Source organism: Pollicipes pollicipes, unplaced genomic scaffold (genome assembly GCF_011947565.3).
Source record: "Pollicipes pollicipes isolate AB1234 unplaced genomic scaffold, Ppol_2.1 Scaffold_6686;HRSCAF=7923_pilon_pilon_pilon, whole genome shotgun sequence".
NCBI classification, from domain to species: Eukaryota; Metazoa; Arthropoda; class Thecostraca; order Pollicipedomorpha; family Pollicipedidae; genus Pollicipes; species Pollicipes pollicipes.
The window spans coordinates 26,022,831-26,029,659 of NW_023596921.1; the positions used below are offsets into that span (position 1 = coordinate 26,022,831).

General features: G+C 52.8%; 1 pseudogene; it reads right to left on the minus strand.

Moving 5' to 3' along the window:
* Positions 1-3,362: 3,362 nt before the first annotated feature.
* Positions 3,363-6,829, minus strand: LOC119108575 (transmembrane protein 185B-like; annotated as a pseudogene).

The following is a 6,829-nucleotide window of genomic DNA, read 5'->3' on the forward strand; positions in this document are numbered from 1 at the left end:
AGTGCGAGCGTGCCAGTAGCGTTGCGTTCGTGTTACTACACGCGTGTAATGGATGCCAAATTCAATCTGTATTGTTTATTTTCGTGCCCGACGCAGTGAAATATTTTTGAGATAACTGCATATGATTTTCAAGGTGAAAGCAGTAAGTGTGGGTAGATTGTAGGCTCTGCTCACATTTCAGCCCAACACGGCTGATTGATATGTGTCACGGCTCGTGAGCCTGAGCAGCCCCTTTACCGGTGAAGCTGCGTAGAGCGTCGGGCCTCATCACCACAGTTTCAATGTTATCATCACTCGGTCGCGTACCGGGCAGTGCACATTACAAAACGGTGAATCTTTTTACAGAACTATGGCTAGCCGTAGGCTCCAAAACGGAGGAAACCACGGCTCTGCTTCGGTAAAAACAGTGGCATAGTGGCAAAGTCTACTGGAAGCTGCGGAACGGTTGAGGCCGTTGTCACACTGTCCTGGCGTGTTGTTCTGTCTGCTGAGGCCCAACGGATGCATGAGTAGCTGTACTACACCAGTATTGCTTAGTCCTACCTGCTGGACCCGTTCCTATAACGGCAGTAGCTAGGCCGGAGTGCGCGTCGGGCATGGTTTCGTAGCCGAGGATCGCAGGACGGGCCACAGCCTTCACACCCCAGTGGACCGACCGCAGCTGCTAATTACCCGTGAACTGGGCTGTCATAATAGTCAAACGCAACGAGACCCACCGCTTCACGGCCGCTGTAGAGTTGAAATAACGCCGGCCTCGGTACACCACCCGGCACGGCCTCAGACAGCCCCAGCGCACGCGCTAGACACCTCTGCCGACGGCCGCAGTACACACACCAGGCACGGCCTCATACGGCCCCAGTGCACCACATGACACGTCTACATACGGCCGCAGTGCACCACCTGACACGGCCCCATATGGCCCCAGCACACCACCTGACACGTCTACATACGGCCGCAGTGCACCGCCTGACACGGCCTCATACGACACCAGTACGCCACCTGACACGTCGGCAGACGACTTCAGTGAACCACCTGACACGGCCTCATACGGCCCCAGCACACCACCCGACACGTCTACATACGGCCAAAGTGCACCACCTGACACGGCCTCATACGGCCCCAGTACACCACCTGACACGTCTACATACGGCCGCAGTGCACCACCTGACACGGCCTCATACGGCACCAGTACGCCACCTGACACGTCGGCAGACGACCCCAGTACACCACCAGACACGTCTGCAAACGGCCCCAGCGCGCACACCTGTCACGCTCTCAGACGGCCCCAGTACACGTGCCTGACCTCTATAGCGGCGTCATTGGAGCCCAGATTAGATGTACACCAGTGCACAGGGATGCAGTTCTTGTTAGGATATAACGGAGGTCAGGATCACGCCCTGAAAGGCCAGCCACTGACAGGAACTGTCTATGGCTGGCCTTTCCCCACAGACCCTTTGGTCTATGGGTCGTACTAGACATTTCCTAGGCTCTCAGATGTGTTGCCAGAACGACAGTGGTCAAAGAGGCAGTATGAGGGATCGATAACTGGAGCGGATATATGACATCCCAGATGCTTGCAAGTATCAGTATTGAGCTTCTCACATTGCAGGGTAAGAACTGTGTGGCCTGAATCACCAGAAATTCTGTTGATGACGGTAAGTCCATGATGCGCTGGAATGAAGAATAATGTGTGACGATGTGAGCCTGTATTACAGTAGATTTCTTGCGCACATCTACTAGAAAAGGTTGCCAGATCTCTTCCACATTGGAATCACACAAGAGAGAAAACGAGGGCACAAGGATGCGTTTATTAAGGACAATCTAGACAGAAATGCGCTGTCCGTTGGCACGTGATTGTAACGCACCTCACAGTATAAGTCTCGTTAACCCAATCTGTGCCAGTCTAGCAGATTGCCCTCGCACGGAAATGTAGCGCGGTAGATTTAAAGCGCGAAATGAAGAACTTGTCCATGGCGAGTCCAGTTCCTAGTGTTTTGGTAAATTCCGCGGCAGTGGGAAGGGAAAAGCTGTCAACCTCAAATGGTGCTCCTGACGCTGCGCTGACTCATCACTCGTGCTCACACCGGCCTCGATGGTGTGTAAATCGCCGTCGCAAACCAGCGGATCAGTAATCTGGGATAGGTAACCTGGGATAGGTAACCTGCGTTGGCGAACCAGCGGGATAGGTAACCTGGGATAGGTATCCTGGGATAGGTAACCTGGGATAGGTAACTTGCGTTGGCGAACCGGCGGGACAGGTAACCTGCGTTGGCGCAAGCAATACGTCATGACGTGTATTTCAAACATCACCACTGTAAAACACACCGGCCGCGCGCCGGCTAAGGCGCCAGACAGACCACGCGCACAGCGTCCGTCGATCGAACGTTCGACACATCGCGTCTACAAAGTATGGCAACACAGAGATGAATATGATCGGTCGGTACGCGCATATGACGTCACAATCCTGTCCAGAGGCCACATCCGTCACATACTAACGGCTTCGGTAGCGTCGCCGCGAGCCGCGGCGCGCCGCCAGTCGCAGCACACCCGTAACATTCACCGGCGAGTCGGACCACCCCCCACCCCGGTGGCAGAGTCTTTCAAGCCGTCACATAGCGGCATTCGAGTGAACTTCAGCTTCCCCCGGAAGGTCCAGTGATGAGGCCGATCAGGTCAATCGCTGGCATGATGATGCACATTTGAAGACCTGTCTTCCTGAGGTTGGACAGGCATACATATCTCATGACAAAACCATGCAAGTAAACGAGCTCCTCGAGTCTAGCAATCGCACCAGACTTGAACATCTGTGCCGTTGTAGTTGCATCCACCATGTAAAGAGGGCAGCACCTGCCCGAGATTAGCGGTTGCGTCATTGTCGTAACAACCATAGCATAACAGGGTACAAATAGGGAGTAAATCTCACAAAGGCTAGTCATCGCAGGCGACAGTCCACACTAACGTCAACCCACACTAAATACGGCTTTGTTCTACAAAAACAATGTCACTCAAGCACCCCACGGCGGTCTTTTCGACGGGGCAGGCATCTACGATTAAAGCACCAGAATCAGACTCAAAGTAACAATAATGCCAACAAATCCGAGCGCAACCTGACAGCTCGGTGGTTTACACTTCCACATGCACGAGGCAACACATCGGGTCGTTCCCACGACACTACAAATCACAAACGTCAAACACTGAGGCCAAGTGCCGGCTGCACCACAGGCCGGCCAGAGCACCACCGCACGCACCGCCACGGTAGTCCAGCGGACGTCTGTCACACTCCTGCGCGCGCGAACGCAGCCTGCGGCGGCCCGTCACCCGAGCAGGCGCCGCCGCCGCCGCCCGGCCAGCGTCCTCCCCGTTCGCCGCCGCGCCGTCCCTCAGTCGGGCATGTCGATGACCATGGCCGGCGCCACTGGCTTCTCCTTCTTCTTGGCGGCCGGCGCGGCCGGCGCGGCAGGCGTCCGCTCGGCGGCTGGCGACGAGGTGCGCCGCTCGGGCGCGTGGTACGAGATGTTGCAGTACTCGCGCAGGCACGGACAGACGTCGAACAGAAACGTGCAGAAGTCGCGCCGCAGTCCGAACCACCCTGCGGGCCGGCGGGACGCTGTCAGCGGCGCAGCACGCGCACGGGACAGGCGGGAGGGCCGCTGGGAGGATTTTGTCCGGTGATGAAGCAGCCCTGGATGTCCTGGGTACATCATATCAAACTGGACGAGGTACTGCGTCAAAGTATCATGTTGACTGTGCTTCAGCTTGGCCATGGGAATGAGCAGCGATTTAAACTGCTCCGACGTTGACAGAACGCGGCTCGCGATCCACGTTGCATTAATGTGGAGGCTGTTCATTTAATAGCAATTACAAATTGGTAGCAGCTCATGAATGAAAGCTCTGAGGGAAGGAAAGAAGAACAACTGTATGGTGATACTCACAATGATTGTTTGGCTTAGAACTGAAGGACATCAACATCAGCGTGAAGAACGTGATGAAAAGTGGTGAGACGGTGGCAAAGTAGCTTAAGTTACTTAGATCATCCAGCTTGTTCGCCAACAGCACCTGGAATATATACATAATTAATAAAACACATCCTGAAAAAACCAATTGCGGTGCAACCAGGCTGAAAGTATCCCGAATACCATCAAACTTCCACAAACTTTGAGCAGTTTGGTGCGGAATGTCGGTCTAGGGCTACTTCAGCATGTATACTCTCTGTCAAAACTCAGCAATGGTAGTACCTGTACGAATGTTGAAACAGAACCGCCAGCAAATCAAAGGAACTGCTAAATAGTCTACAATATTTATAAATAGTCTACAACGTTTAACTCTGTGAAGAGACCACGACGGAGAGGAAAATAAGTTTTGCACGATTTGCATGACGACTTGCACGCACGCCTCCATGGACGCGAGATGACCTCCGACACCGGAGCGTCCTAAGTCTCTAACCACCACCATCATCCCGGCCGCTCACCAGGAAGCCGAGTATGGGCAGGATGAGGAAGCTGTAGCCGAGCGCCGTGTGCGCCGACGTCGCCGCTGCTCGGCGCTGGCGTTCGGCGTGCGCAGCAGGATGCCGGCGAAGATGATGGCGGTAAGCAGGCCGACCACCGAGAGGAGAGCACGATCCAGAGCGGCACGAATACCACCTCCCAGGACCAGTGCACGAAGCCGTCCAGTCGCAGCGCCAGGAAAATGAACTGCAGTATGTTGACTGAGCACACTAGCTCCAGCTGCGGGCGCGAGGTGGCGGGTCAGGACGGGCGGCTCTCGGGGTGCACGCAGGGCTCGTCTCTCTCTAACACTGTGGGAGACACGGTGAGCCGAACACGGCCCACAGCGGTGACCTCGTGTCGGTCGCTGGTAGGGTCATGTTAATGGCTGCCAAACGGCTGGCAATCTGACATAAAACAAAGGTTATTAGAAGACTGCTAGAATGATGATCAGTATGCACGTTTGTACGTACTTAGACAACTACTGTAATATATATATATATATATATATATATATATATATATATATATATATATATTGCCCAGTACAACGTAGCCACGACGAGCAGCATCCTAAGTCAACGTGAGCCAACAACCAAGTCGACAGGTGCTCTGACCGGAAGGTGTTCTGCAGCTCTCAACCAGCGGCGGTCGTCCCTCACCTCGCACGAACGGTCGTGTTTCACCGCCCACACGCAGACGACGATGCTCAGGATGGAGATGAAGATGAGCGGCACGAACACCAGGATCCACATGTGACGGCCCGACTCCAGCCGGTCGCAGACGAGCAGCTCGAACATGAGGAGCACCAGGTGCACCGCCAGACTGATCAACATGGCTTTGAAGTGCACGTACGCGTCGCCCTCCATCCTGTCGGTAGTCAAAGCTGGTCAGCACCCCAGGGACAGCGTCCCTCCGCCGGCGGCACGGCACGCCCCGGGCTTCCCATTTCTCGCCGGTTTTCAGTTAGCAGTAGACGTGATGTCATATCGGAAGAGCAGCTGACCAGATTGCTTCTACAACTGCATGCACAAAATCCGCCAAGGACAAACGCGCTCAGAAGGCGACATAAATCTTAGGCGAGACCAAATTCAGAACCATATACACACAACTTTCCATATGACAAACGACATCTACAGTATATTGGATGTACACTAGGTTAAATGACATTCCAATCAACATTTCGCTGTAAAAAACAATGCATGCACAAGTATTATCTGAAATGTCAGAAAACGCCGCTAACACCGACCTAAAATAACATGAATCATGTATTTACAATCACATCTAATTAGATGTTAGATGACCGGCAGGCCCCTGCCACCATCTGCCGCGCCCGACTGGCTGCATGGGCCGAGAGATCAGGGTTGAGACCAGCGGACGGACCTGAAGTGGGGGTAGCGCAGCCAGACGGCGATGCCCACAGCCGCGCCCAGCACCACCAGACCCTTCCAGACCCAGATGGGACTGAAACACGGCCCCAGTAGTTCCACGTCAGCTCGCCGTCCAGGCGCAGCGTCAGCAGCGCCGTGAACGTCAGCAGGCAGCAGTGCACGACGAACTTGCTGTCAGGGCGTGGAAACATCATCGGTGTTGTGAAAGTTTGATGGCAGTTGGATGGGATGGCCAACTCACTTTCCAGGCAATGCAGTGCAGCATTCTGCTTGATATGAATCAAGATGCATTGTACAAATTGTATTCTACAGTGCTTGAATTGTCATAGTTGGGAAATCTACACACTTGACCAGCAACCCAAAACCCTTTTCCACAAATTAATCAACAAAACTAATTTCATAGGAGTTAAAGAATTATACAGTGGGTCGTTCAAAATGAAGGGAAGTGGAATCAAAGTAAATAGAGTGCAACATATTTTTTAGCTGTATTGTGTATTATTTAGATGATAAAGTGCATAAAGAGATAAGATTAATTTGCAGTTCTTCCACCCATATTGATGATGCACAGATGTGAACACGATGGCATGCACTGATTGCATTACACCAGTTACAACGGCATTGCTGACCTTGTTTGCAGAAGGAATTTACCTCCAAAATGGGTGCAGTCAGCTCCCTGATTCTGATGACGAGCTTACAATGCCACCAGCATTATGGGGGCCCCCAGCGTCCAGTACGATCAACATTTGGGCACCTATGGCTGCATGATAGCTGTATCATAGTCATAATTTAAGTCAAATTTTCCAGCATGACCCTAAAAAGTTAGTTACAGGATACTTATACAAGCTGCAACATATCTAATAGTTATCAATTGTTTATCAGAATCTGGATGAAATAATACAAAACACACACTTACCATGGATTGAAATCCTGGAAAAACCTGTGGACATCCAT